Source organism: Aquila chrysaetos, chromosome Z (genome assembly GCF_900496995.4).
Source record: "Aquila chrysaetos chrysaetos chromosome Z, bAquChr1.4, whole genome shotgun sequence".
In the NCBI taxonomy this organism is placed as follows: Eukaryota; Metazoa; Chordata; class Aves; order Accipitriformes; family Accipitridae; genus Aquila; species Aquila chrysaetos.
In genome coordinates, this window is record NC_044030.1 from 38,493,296 (window position 1) to 38,507,328 (window position 14,033).

At 40.3% G+C, this 14,033-nt stretch overlaps 1 protein-coding gene across 9 annotated transcripts in view; it reads left to right on the top strand.

The window, feature by feature from the left end:
• The window catches only part of SEMA4D (semaphorin 4D), a 99,648-nt gene that overhangs the window by 44,150 nt on the left and 41,465 nt on the right, over nucleotides 1-14,033 (top strand). For all 9 annotated transcript variants that reach the window (XM_030005885.2, XM_030005889.1, XM_030005890.1 and 6 more), the window contains exon 2: nucleotides 11,721-11,784. The gene's annotated coding sequence lies outside the window, so the exon portion shown is untranslated. The remainder of the gene's footprint in view (nucleotides 1-11,720; nucleotides 11,785-14,033) is intronic.

A 14,033-nucleotide genomic window follows, 5' to 3' on the forward strand; every position in this document is an offset into this window, starting at 1 on the left:
AGCAGCTCATCTTGTCCAGGATCTGACCAGATTGTCTTTAGGACATGATTTCTCAGGAGGTGTCCTGTGAAGCCTCACTCATGTCAGACAGGAAGGACCTCTGTAGAAAATCCTGTAAAAAATCCTGTAGTAGGGAAAATGAAGCAACCTGTTTTCATATCCTGAGAAGCTGCAGGTGATAGGACTTGTTTGGTTCCCTGTGTTTCAGGAGTGATGTGGTGAACCTAGGTGAACATCAACAAGATGAAGCATCTCACGTACGTTACAGCAGTGATATAAATCTAATTTTTTAGCTTTCCACTAGCATGTCGTTGTCTTGCAGAAGGTTAATTTCAAGCACTACTTTCAAATGTTAACGTTTAAATTCCTCATTTCATGCTAACAAAAAGATAAGTAAGCAAGGGCTTTTTTCCTGCTGAAGAGTGATGTCAGTTCGTATCATCCACGACTACCTGCAGCATGACAGTGTTTTGCCAGAAGTCTTGAGGGAGGGGTCAGCTGTAGTGAAATTGCATAATCATTGGCGGTCACTTAAACGTTGGATGTGTCACTTAAATGTCGTATGTGAAGATACAGTCTTTCAAAGCATGTTAGAATTTAAAAAACTTTAACCTATTCAGACGTTTTTTAAGTGCAATGGCTTAAAAGAGCTAACAGTAAAATGCACGGTACCCACCGTGTTAGAAAGATAGAGAAGCTGTCCGAGCATAGATGCTCGGTTACCTATGTTTTTTCTACAGAATGACTGTTAGTTTTGGGCTTTCTCAGAGAGGAGTCATGGAAGTTTTGGGATCAATAAGGAGCAGCTTGTGTTGTGCCTTGAGGTGTGCAGTCGGCTGACCTTCCTGGTGGACTTCTCAGACCATTGCATGCAAACCGGAGCGCAGCTTCTTGGATGTCACTGAACAGCGAATCTGTTAAAGACGATAAGCGTTTTTGCCAAGCAGAAATACGTCTGCAGCCTTTAAGAACAAGGAAGCTTAAATGAAGCTTGCTATTTAAAATCTGCTGTAATAAGTGAGGACCATCAGCAAACAGTCTGACAGGAGACAGGTTTCTTAGCAACAGAAATAATGAAAACTGTCATTCAGTCTTTAATTGTGGAAGAGCAGTAGCAAAACAGCTAATAAATGGTTGTTAATCTGGAGTACCGATATTCAGCTTGTAGTCTATGTACTCCTGGGTACCATGGATGATTTCTAAGAGATCTGCAAAAGCTACTTAAGAAAAGCAAGCTGATCGTTAGTAGACTTAAATTCCCAATGCAAGTCTGCACATCCTGTAGGAAACTTGAAGATTAGTGTTTTTCAATTTCTAAGAAAAAATTTTCCAGACTTAAGTCTAAATAATAGTTTGCTGGAAAGAAGACTGTATATGAGACGTTCCTCTGTTCATAAATAAATAACATTACCTAGCTAAGCTCGTATTTCAGTACTGGGGCATTGTTTTGCTCTGCTGTTACATACTTTTGCGGTAGTTTAAAGCTAATATTCCAATGACAGAAAACTGGGGGAAGCATCAAGGGAGAGTGAGAAGGAAACTAATGCTTAGTAAGAATCATTGTTTTGTTTACTGTATTAAATCTGTCCTTACTAAAAAAAACAAAAAAACAAAACAAAACAAAAAAAACCCCAACCCCTCCCCCCAAAACAACCAATCAACCGAAGGAAAACAGCGAACTTTCAGCAAATGAGCTGTGTAACAGTTGAAATTTAAACTTAGGAAATAACTATATCCACAGAGAACTTTGAACTTAAAAGTTTAATTGACTTGAATTAATATGGAATGATCATTTTGGTTTTTTTTAATAGAAATGGCCCATTTGTTTTTACAGGCCCTATAGGGACTTTGGTTTGTTTCTTGCTCTGTTAAGTGTGCTTTGGAAGAGAAGGGTATTTTGCAATGCAGAATGACACTTGGAGTATAGACAATGACCGTATCTTCTTGAGTCCTGTCTTTGCCTCTTCTTGGTCATGCAGCAGGAAAAGAGGATCTAGCTGTCTCAAGGTTGTTCTCCTTTTTCTTTGTATATCTTTTGGTGATGTGATACCTGTAGCTGCCAGCTCAGAAGGTTATAAAGGGATACAGGGAAGCAGCTAACAGCTTGAGCACCTCTACAGAATGGTTCACAATTAACATTAGTTGTCATCGAATTCTCTGACATATCTCTCTAGGCTGGGATTAATTTTTGCATATGGCTGAGCTTAACCTAATTTTTCCACTGTGACATTTGAAATATGAAAGCTGTGAGTGGCCTGGGGTTGGGATCTCTGGTTTGAGGTAAGACGTGGGTGACTGCTGCTGCATGTGGAGGTCAGCTTTGCTGAGGAAGGCTTTGTGTTTCACTGTTGAGCCCTAAACCTTGAAGGAAACATATAAATCTTGTCTTGCCTCTGATGCTTTCATAAAATTTTACAGTTCTTTTCTGTAATACTAAACCCCTCAAATTTAGCACTCAAGGGTTGGAAACTTGCAGTAATTACCTGTCTTATCAAGAAACTTTGAGGCAGAACCTCTGTAGTCTGCGGCTCTCACATCTATCTTTCCCTTTCATACTGTCCTTAATGATTGTGCAAACAAGATTCTTGAAAGTTAATCATCAAGAGTAATAATGACTCTCTCTGCTACATTTCATTTGGCATAAGAAAAAGCTCATTTTAGGCTTGGCAGGAGTTAAAATCCCAGTAATGCTCATGAGAATGTTCTGCAAGCAAAGCTTCTGTTAATCCCGTTCCTGACATGCTCACACATAATTTGATGTGAAATCTGAAGCACTTATACTGAAAGATCTGCACCTGTGTTTTTGAATGTAGAGAAAGCAGTAATATGGGCACAAACCAATACCCAGTTACTAGCTAAAGGTCAAAATGACCTTTGGATTGTTAATATCAATACAAGGGTTGTATTGAGGCAGGAGCAGATATGATTGATGCTCTACAACCTCGTTGAGTGGAGGTAGCAACACATAGTAAATCACTGCATTTGTGTAAGTTCAGTCAGTGTTGTTTTTTCAAACTCCAGAGTTAGTCATAGCTAACTGAGTTGTTGCTAACCAAATTCTGCAGTGAAACGCCTATGTTTGTGCAGAACAAAACTTGTTAAACTTTCTTGTAGTTGCTGGTATGTATAATTTCTTTGTATATCTTAGATGTGTGCAGACCCCTGGCTGTACACAGTTTAAAAAATAGCAAAGGTTAGTGAGTGACAGTATAATAATCCAATGATGATTAGTAAAATCCATGCCCGTGCTACTTGTGAAAAGCACTAGCAGCTTTTTTCAAAAGTATGGTTGTGTTACTTTTCAGCATTAAAAATGCCAGGGTTGTAGAGGTTTTAGCACGGAAAAAAAGGCAAACTCTTTTCTGAGCTAGCATAACCTTAAACACAGCAAAACCCCAAACGTTTTAAAATGCTTGCCACTGAAGCTGTTTGCATTAGGTATTTTTGTTATGGTGAAATTATGATTTCTTAAATTTTCATGCTATTTTACTGCATTTCCATGGTGCTTGCCAAGAAAACAAGCTATTGGAGATTACGCCTGTCAAGATCTTGAGTATTTAAAATGACCTTTGCAGTGTGGTGTGAAGTCTGGATTTTGACCCTAAACCTGGTATATCGTGATATGCATGGGGTTGGCTGGGACATGCGGTTGTCCCATGGTGCGTGCTCTTTGCCAGTCCTTCAGAGGCAGCTGAATATCTTGAATATGCGAGTGAATGTAAGGGTAGCACCCTTGTGGCCAGGGTTTAGCTGATGAGAAGGAACTGTAGTTTGTTATCACTGGCAGAATAAAGTAAATTGTTTTCATAATGATGCTGCAGCAGGAAAAGAGCAATGTTTACCATTGGGGATGTAGCCCTACCCTGGGGTAGTTCTGACTTCTGTCTTTTCAAGATCTCTTCCAGCAAGCAGTCCTGCAGAAAGGTCGGTCACCTGGTGGGTGCTGTGCAGCATCAGAGGGGAGAACTGCATCATGTCCATCATGGGCCTAATCCTGGACAGCCCTTACTCGGTCTTTCAGGGTTTACTTTTTCAGGCCAGGATCCCTCAACTCTTCCTTGCTTTTTCTTATTTTGGTCCTGAGGTGAGGCTGTGAGGATGCAGAGTGAGTGTAGCACTTACTGGGCTTCCCACTCATTTTTTTTCCCCAAGGAAGGCTCAGACTTCATGTCTCCAAAGGTGTTGCACATACATTGCATCTGACACAAGCTAGCACTGCTACTGAAAGAGGGATTGTGGATGGATTTAAACTACCGTGACCTTTCCCCCCTGCCCAAAGTAGGTTTTAACCCGTGGAAGTTGATCAGTTGACTCCCCTAACTGTTTGCACAGAGGCACAAATGTGGGCTGGGATGTGGGCATGGATTGAGACCAGGGGACACAAGTGGCCAGAGGTAGCAGGTAGGCAGGACAACTTAAGTAAGCAGGCTGGACCCCTCATAACTGTAAGGGGGAAGAGCAGTTATCTAGCTTGTTTCCTCCAGCCCTGTTTTGGGGATCCAGGGGTTAATTTTTAAGCCATTCACCTTGGCACACTGCTACATTTCTGATGTGTGTTTTAAAACTAAGATGTTTGCATAATTCCTTATCAGTGTACAGTTGCTGTCTAGGACCTATAGAGCCTAAATGTGCTGTAATTAAAAAAGAGTATGGATAGAAGAGTGGGTTACCACGTACTACAAGTGGAATGCTGCAGGGGAAAGGGGAAGACAGCAGTGACCTGGTGATAGGCCAGGTGTGAGAGCTAAGCATGTCAAACTCTTCTCATGTCAGTACAGGGAAAACTGCGTTGCTGCTTGGTGCTGTTGGTGCTGTGGCTGAAAATAAAACTTGACATTTCTTGTCCGAGGGCCAGATACCTAAGGATGGGAATGAAAGGTAAAAATGTTTCTACATTTGTTCCATTAATATGGGGATGACCTGAGGGGAAATTATCAGTTTTAGTGGGGACTTTTTTGTTGTTAATCTTCAACCTGTAACAGGTTCTCAGTGGAAATAAATTTAGAAACTCAACTGGTTTTAGTTTGAGAAGGTTCCCTGTGCAACTTCCATCCCACAACTGGTTGATGGGGGCGAAGGAATTGATGTGCTGTGTAACTCAAAATGCCTGTCTCCCTGTTTCATATGGAAACGTGAGTGTTGAAACTTGCTGCAGAAAAAGCAGCTTACAAAAACACCACCACCTGCATGGAGGCACTGGCTTCAGCTTGGTATTTAGGAAAGAGAATTGACAGCACTTGATGGTGACTCTTCAAGTAGCTGCCGTCCAAATACAATATATTTTTTTATTAATCAAGAAAAAACCTGGCATTTCAAAAGAGGGCTTTACTGCACCACCTTCAACACATGTACATGCCTGATGTGGGAAAAATTGCACGCTTTTACTGTTCAGCCAGCATGATTCATGTTAAATGCAAAGCTGGTTGTATGTAGTGGGCAGCAGAAGCAGCTCCGTGGACTGACAGGTGAAGCACTGGGAACAGAAATGCTGCCATCTCCTTGCTGCATCCAAAACTGAAAACTCAAAATTACTATCGCAGGTCCATTTGCCGGTTGGATATTGTAGTTCTTTGTCGCAAATTAAACTGGGAATGTGATACAGGAGGATTCAGGAATGTATGAATTTCCTGCAGTATGTTCTGCTTGTTTTGCTGTCCAGTGGGCATGTTTTTAACATGATACGAAGTATCACCCTAACCAGTCTAATGACATTCTCCTTCTGTTATGACTTTGTGCAATTGGACAAGAGAGAGAGGAAGATAATTTTAAAGGGGTGTGTGTGTGATAAGGGAGTTCTAATCCATGATCAGTAAGATAAAGATATTCAGAAGCAGAACAAATTTTACCTGTGTTCATAAGTCAGAGATGTCCTTACATAATTTGTAAAGCTTGAGGAAATCCCTTTTTATAGCTTTTTGGGGTTTTTTTTGGACATGAACAGTTTTGTTTTGTTTTTACAAAAAAATGGGTAAATTCCACCTGTGAATTTTAATTGGTTTTTTAATAGTAAATACCGCTGCAAGGTTCAACTTCTGAATTTCATATAGCCAAACACAGCAAAGTTTTGTTTTTGTTATTTCTCCACTGTTTTGAATAACTTGGTTCAAATCCCCTACTTCAGCAACCTTGCACAGCTCCCTCGGGGAGGCTGTGCTGTGACTTACACAACCAGGGAGCTGACTCTCTGGCTCCTTGAACTGAAGTTGCCTGTTCTCTCAGCGCAGAAGCCTTCACTCAGGACGGTAACCTCTACCAAGGTTTCTCTTTAGTAAGTTGCAAAATGTCTTGCTGTGCAGGTTGGAGAAGTGCTGTTTTTTAATCTTATGTGCTGAGATGAAAATTACTCTTCCTTTTCCTTGTCCTCTGCCTAATGTTAATTTGTTGTTGGTGGTGGTGAGAAGAACAGGGCAGTGATTCTGATGTGCTTTTAAAGGTTGTTTAAGAGCTGTCTTTGCATTTTGCTTTCTTGATGTAGGTGCCGTTGAGCAGTGCATGCTGTTCACAGTGTGTATGGGTATGTACAACTTAATAAGCTGGGTATTTTCAGTGGGCGAACTGGCTGAGGTTGTTTTGGTACTGAAAACCTTTGCTGTGTGGACAAGGTGGCTTTTGTATTTGCGTCCTTTGAGAGTCAAGAAACTTCAGGGTCTGGCACCTGTCAGTAACTGGCATAATTTGTTACACTATCTTGAAAGCCTGAATATGTTACTGAATAACAGGGTTTTTCTACGCTGTCATGATGGTAAAATACTCTGTTCTTTATGCCTTAAAGACTCGCTTCCATGTCTTCTTATTGCCTGCATTTTTTGGAAGAGGCCATGCATTTCTCAAGGCAAGAGAGAAAGAGAAATGTCCAGACAACATTGAGAAATGCTAAATACAGAACACTGTGAAGTAACACCTGGCTGTTTTGTAATCTCAAGTTCAGATAATTCTCTTGAATATATTTAGACTATCACCTGTAAACAGTGGTAAGTGCAATTCATTGAAAAGCAACAAAAGGTGTTATGTGAAAGTGACAAAAGGTGATCTAAGCTCTTAAGTTAGTTGGTATAATACAGCATGTTGATTTTATCTTTAGTTTTTCTGGGTTGCTGTATTGTCATAGTGAATATGGAAACACATGACATTCATTCACTTCTCTTTTTAATATTACGAGGTGTTTCCACATAATTGGCAGCTGATAGTCTTTTGGGGAAGACGCATCTGTGAAGCAAAGCTTGTAGTACAGAATTCCTGGTTGTTGGTGTGGTTTTTGGGTTTGGGCTTTTTTTGGTTGGTTTTTTTTTTCTTAACCTCTTGATTTTCTTGTAGTGTGCTTCATTCATTCTGTTAAAGAACATTAGCCAAAAATACAGGCAGAATTTAAACTTTGTTTTCTGTTATTTTTCTTTGAATACTTAGAGTAAGATTTGGAGGCTCCTCTGCTGTTTCTTCTTGCCAGGTTTTAGCACCAGCAAATAATTTTCTGGATTACTCCTTTTGTGATAGGAGAAGGAGACCTTGTAGGATAATAAGGGATGATGCTTGTATGGTGAGAGAAGAGGTAATTGTCTCCTTCATACTGACCTTGTTGAGGTAAAAATGTGTTGAATGTGGGGATGCTCCCAGTGACCTCTGCTCTTCAAAGACTGTTGTTTGTTGACCACATAAAATATTCTAATGCTGCCTCTGAAAGAACATTTGCTTCCCTAAGCAAATGCACCCTGTTGCGAGTACATATAAATTTTACATGTCCCTAAAGTGGTGGTTTAAAAAGTTCAACCTGAAGCCGAAGTACTGGTATTTCCTATTTTCTTTCTACAGTTGTGCATCCTCATTTTCTTTCTCTAGTGCTCTGTGGCTCTTGGTCTTACACAGTTGTAGTGCTGGTGCCCTCTGTCTTTATTGGAATTTGAGTCAGAACAACTACCATGTTTTTGATTAAAATTTTATTAAAATAATCTTTTGTTAATATTTGCATAATATTGTAACTGAGATATGAGGAGTGTCAGGGTGACAGTGGAATTGAAAGCTGAAGATCCCAGTCCAGTTTGGGCTAAATTAAAATGACTGTTTGAGACCGAAGAGGGCTTTTCTGCTTTGTTGCTCCAAAACCTGGTTTAGCACAGGCTCTGCTGCAGGTTAAAGCTGATGCACATGAAGTCAGGCCTGAGGCAAACCTATCTTTCCTTTAACATAACGTTTAGAAAAAGTTGGGGGATGTTGATGGGCCAGTAAATGGTTCTGTGAAATAAAGATGTTTTTATGAGAAGTGAAGCTTCACAGGTGGGAAAGGGGAAAAACATTTGCGGCTTTGCTCTGTAAATCCTGTAGTGTATTTGTTACTTGACTTTATTCCCCACAGTGTCTTGCACAGGTGATTAGCGGGTATCATCACCAGTCCCACTGAGAGAGGGTGGAAGCTGTGGAAAAAAACACTCATAGCATTCACAGGAATGTTTTTAGTGTGCTGTCTGTGGGAAGTGTGTGCAGCCTTAGTTATTCATAGCTATATGTTGGCTTTACCTGTGGCTTCTGTACAAGCATTTAAAATAGTTTTTCTAAAAAAGTTAGCACATAGAGGTTGTGGCTGACTTCAGATATGGGTAGCAAATATACCTCTAGTTGCAATCATCAAGGTATTGATCTGGAAATTGTATTTCGGTAAGGTTGGTGAATAGTGCTGTAATACTACGTTCTCTAACTGAAAATTTGCCTTCATGGTCTCCCAAAGACTTCTCTGAGTAATGAAAATTCGCTTATAAGCTAGTATTCTTCTGTGTTTTCTTTCTCCTCCTTATTTAGAATCCCTAGGACCTGGTTACAGGAGGCATATGCTTGAATAGAGAATTAAAAGAAATGTTTCTGATCTGGATGGTAATTGATATGTAGAAGGAAATAGTACAAGTTATATGGGGGGGGGGGGGGGGGGTTGGTTGGTTTTTTTTTAAATACAAGTGGGCTGTGACAGCCAGAAGTACCTTGTAATAGATTTATGTGCTTTTGAATTTGACAGATCAGAAGAAAGTCCTCAAGTAAATTAAATATATGCAAACACACATATATGAAGGATTGTGGCTCTTTTATGAAAAATTTCCTTAAGGTGACTATCATGTTATTCTACATAATATATTCCAGGCTGTCTTTTATTTATAATCCAGTAGGTGTTTTCTTTAATCTTTGAGGACTTAGTCACAGTTGTCAAAATAATGAGCTTTTGTGGTGTAATTTTTTGTTGTTCCTGTACCCTCCCCCCCAAGCTTAAGTAATTGTTACCAGAAGAAACAGGGTTTTTTTTCCCTTAAGTTTACACTGAAATATGGTTATCCCTCTTAAAACCCGACAACATATAATGTTTGTTAGGGAGCTCCGGCAGTGCCCACTTTAAAGGATCACCTGGGAGGCTTGGGTCAAACAAGAGGACCTGAAGGGTGCCTGCAAACCTGCAGTGCTTACACGGATGTTAATTTCATACTCAACTCCTGGTTGGATTAAAGGGTTTAATTATGTCATAGCTTTTGGCAAGCTATGAGTTGTTACTCATGTGCGTAGCGTGACTACAGGTGTTGTCCAGACAGGCAGCCAGGAGCGGCATGATCAAAGGAGAAGAATCAGCCACTACTTGCAAACCACCCTTCACCTGAGCCCAGCCGCCCTCACACCCAGCCCCATGTCTGTGGGCTTCTCTGCCAGAAACACCAATGGTTAGCGGCCCATTCCCAAGAAGCAGACTGAGGAGGGATGCACTGTTCTTGGGAGCCGAGTTCTTGAGCTGACGTGCCACAACTTCAAAGTCCTTGCAGCTCTTCTGCCTCTCCCCTGCTCTGCAGAGATCCAGGCGCTGGTGGAGAACTGGCCTGGGCTCCAGCCACCTGCCTGTCTGGCTTTTGGGTCCCCAGTGGCCTCAGACCCTAGCTCAGAAACCTGGAGCCGCTTGTGAAGACAGGGAAATCTCCATGACAGGCTGTTTCTAGAGCTAGTGAAGTCTGCAGGTCAGCTAATATGCTGCAACAGTTTTTGTGGGCAGTTGGACCCTACTCTAGCGGTTTATTTAGATGCAAGTGCTTAGTTATAATGAAAGTTCTTGTACAAGCCATAGGCTGCTAGAAGTCCTTTCTCAGCAGAGGCAGAAGAGAATTTTCTTTTCCCCTTAAGGTACCTACAACTAAAGTGGATGATTATACCTTTGCTCTGCAAGCAGTAAGCCGTAAGGAAGCACACTGGGATCTGAAAACTCCAGTTAGCGATAGTGACTGTGGCGATCAATGGCCTCTTGTGGCAAGCAGCAATTTGTGTAAATTTTTAACTCTCCACTTAAATATTGAGTAGATACAACCACAGAGATGACTGGTGTAAGCTGGTTCATGGAGAGCTTCATAATTGGTTGGATGATTCACAGTTTGCCTGCTCTGTTTTCTCCAGCAGAATGAAAGGTAGATTTTTTTTTTTTTTTTTTTACAGCAAAAATAAGTCAGTTATATCCTGCTAGGGCTTGTGAAAAATACCCAGTGGATAATAGCATAGATGGGCAACGGATTTCCATGGGGTGTCTTGTTGAAAGGCATTGTGGGGAGAGTCAGAGTAGATTCCCCTATGTATAATGGAGAAGATCCAAAAGATTATGAAAAGATTTTTTTTTGTAGGCAAAAGTGGGTGTAATGTACCTGTTTGATACCTGCTACCATACTGGCAGCCACAAAACATGCACTGTACGTTGTGCCTTTGGAAAAAAACTGTATAGGCTCTTGCTTTCTGTGCAGACATGCAATATTGATCTGTTTCTCTTCATTTTGTCTGGCCTGTTTCTTTTGGGGCCTTCTGTCTTGTGAGCCTTTCATGATAATCTTCTGGATCAAGAATGAAGTCTTAAGATGTGCAGTGGAGATTTTTTTTTTTTTAGGTGTACCCTCTTTCCATTTGGATCTGTGGGAACACTCTTACTGTTGACTTACTGAAATCCAGCTCAGACCCATGGTGACTTGCATTTAAAAGACACTATCCCTTCAGGTAGCCCACACCCTTCTGAAAGCAGTTGAGTGAACAGTTTGAAGTATATATGCTAAATACAAGCTGATGTAACAGTATTATAAGTCTGCATATTTAGAAGTATGTTACCTAGAATAGTGTTGGGATAAATACATCTACCCCATTGTGATTGGTGTCCTCTTTTGATTACACCAAAATAAATATGAATGGATATTTACAATGAAACCTCATGCAGATATTCTTGTTCTAAGCTTGTGCATAATGCAGTCATTCAGTAACGCAGGAGAGTGGTGGAAGTGCTCTATATTAATTTAGTAAAGATAATTTGTGGGGCTGGCTGGTATCTGACCTTTCTGAGCTTTCTTTGTACGTCTTGTATCAGCATAAGAGGGGTCCCAGACTCTTACCAGGATCAATAACTGCTACTCTAATGCAAATGCTGAATAATTTTATACTGAGTAGTTGCCGGCTGGCTTGGAATAGAGGGAATGAATTGAGTTTGAAAAGGGCTGGTGTGCATGCTTTTTATCAGGACGGCTTGATAGTTTTTTGCGTTAAGTGGTGCATCAGGATCTTGGCTTATTGGATGCAAATGTATTGGTTCTGGTTTCTGTCAGAAATGGTCTGCCCTGGTAATCTGGGAAATAAAAGCCAAACTTCTGTGGGAGGATTTATTATAATTCCCATATCAAAACTTGCCCTTTGGGTTTATGTGGTAATGATGTCAAACCCTGTTTCTTATCTCTTTGCAGAAAGGACGTGTTTCTGACAGCTCCCCAGCTCCAGGGGTGCGTGGGAGGCTCCAAGGGGCGGCAGGTACGTACAATGAAACTAGGTGTACCACCACCCCCACCACCCTCTGCAGCAAGGGGTCTGTGGTGGATTCGTGGTGGCTGTATTACAGGTGTCTTTGTTAGTAGAACAAATAAATATGCTGCAGGAACACTAGGGACTTAATTCATATGGAAAAACATAAAATAAAGATTTAATGATAAGCTCAATTTATTACTTTTCTTTTGCTTCAAGACAAGAATACTTCTCAAGAAACATCAGAAAAGGAACTTTTTTCCACTCAGAACATACCGGATGTTTACCTGTGCTTTAGTTACCACTGAAAGGTCCTGTTCAGGATTGCAGCTCTCCTGTGTTACACAGTTTATGTGTGTGAGGGTGTGCTGGGGTTGCTTTCAGAGGTGTTTGGATCTTCAAAAGTATTGCAGGGCACCTAGGATAGTTTTTTTTTAAGAGCATACATGCCTGTTAATTTAGGCACGGAGGTACTTTCGTGAGTGCTGTTAGTTGGCAGTAGGCATCTTGAAGTAACTTTGATTACTGACTCAGTCCTATGAGCCAGAGAAGAAATGAGGAAGAAGCTGAGCAATATTTTTTTATTGTGAGAGTATGTTTAAGAGGTAGGGGAAGATGGACTTGGAATTTCAGGGACTTTATTTATTGGTCATTTGAACAGTTACTACTGCAGCACTGACACTGTCACAGCCCAGGTTCAATATCTGGGAGAACCCAGTGAGGCAGAAAAGGATTGTGAAACATCTGTCCCCTGGGCAGCTCTTGAATACTGGATTTGGGATAGCTCAACATTCAAGTTAGCAGAAGGTACTGGTACTGCAGCTGTGGTTGAGTCCCACTGATCATCCATGTAGTTTTATGTTAATAATTTCTGTTCAGCCAGGCTGAGGACCCACAACAGTGCCTACAAGCTCTGAGAGCTCAGAAGTTGACTCGTCCAAGGCCAGAGTTCGCTTTCTTTTTGTTAAAGAAAGACAAAGCAAGCAGAAGCAAACCCATTTACTCTTTCCTGTTGCTCTTTGGAATTGAAGGCTAACATGATATTTCTAACAATCCACCCCCAATAATCTGAAAAATAAGAATTTTAATCTTCTATTTGTCATCTTGTAATCTTTTGATTTGGGGGGGGGGGCGGGGACATAATATTTTGTCATCTTGTAATTTTTGCCCCCACCCCAAAAGTGCATAGTAGTAAATGAAACAGGAATGTGAGTTTAAAAATAAAAGGATTTCTTCAAGTATTCCACAGAAGATTATAAATATTCTCTGCTTTAAGCTCAAGCATTACTTTCCTAAGCACTACTTGATGACATATTTATCATGCAGAATTAGGAAAATATTGAATTTCGGTCTTCACATAAGGTTTCAGCCTAAAACTGGGAATTTCAATTTCCTCAGACTTTTTATCGTCTTCTAGCACTAGTGCACCTCCTCCAGCAAGCTCTCTGGTGGAGGTAAAGACCACATCAAATTATCCTAAAAAGCTTCATCTAATTTGTAAGCACCTAGCAACTACAAAGTATTTTGGTTACAGTTTGAAATGTAAATAATCCCATGCTTTACATGTATGTTAGTCATAAAGGGCTACTAGTCTGCTAGTTAGTTTCTGCCTCAGCAGAAAATTAGTCCATACATATTGTATAATAAGAACAAGGTTGTAAAAATGATGTTTTTCATGAGATGGTCTAAAAATGGCACTGAGCTTGAGGTTTTGAAAGGGTGAGAACTAAAGCAAAGGATATATCTAGCCTGTCCTCACTGGTCTAAAATAAATGAACTACGTAAATAAAACTCAGCTGTCAGAGGTAAGCTGTATACTTCTTACTGTGTAATTCTGATTACTTAGAATACAAGCATTGCTAACTTCTATTTTTGGAAACAAAACTTTGGGCAAATTGAAAAAAATCAGGTTTAAGCAAAATCTCACAGTTGGAGTTCTGTGGTGTTTTTTTTTTTAATGTATGAAGCCTTAAAATCTTTGTTATCAAATAGGCATCAGTAAACACTGAAGCAGGTCTGTATTCTGTTAAAGCTTTCAAAAGCCTTTGAAGAAAGTTATTTTGGGAGAAATAGCAATTTATGCCCTCCGACAGATGAATCCTTTAACCCACCCCTTTTCTGCTGGAGGAAGCAAATTGCTTGTAAATTTGCCTGTCTCCGCATATTGAGCTTCATATCCCTCATCATAGTAACTTAGAAGTTTTCCAAATGCCTTTTTTTTTTTTTTTTTTAAATCTAAAAATACCAGAGTAGGCTGC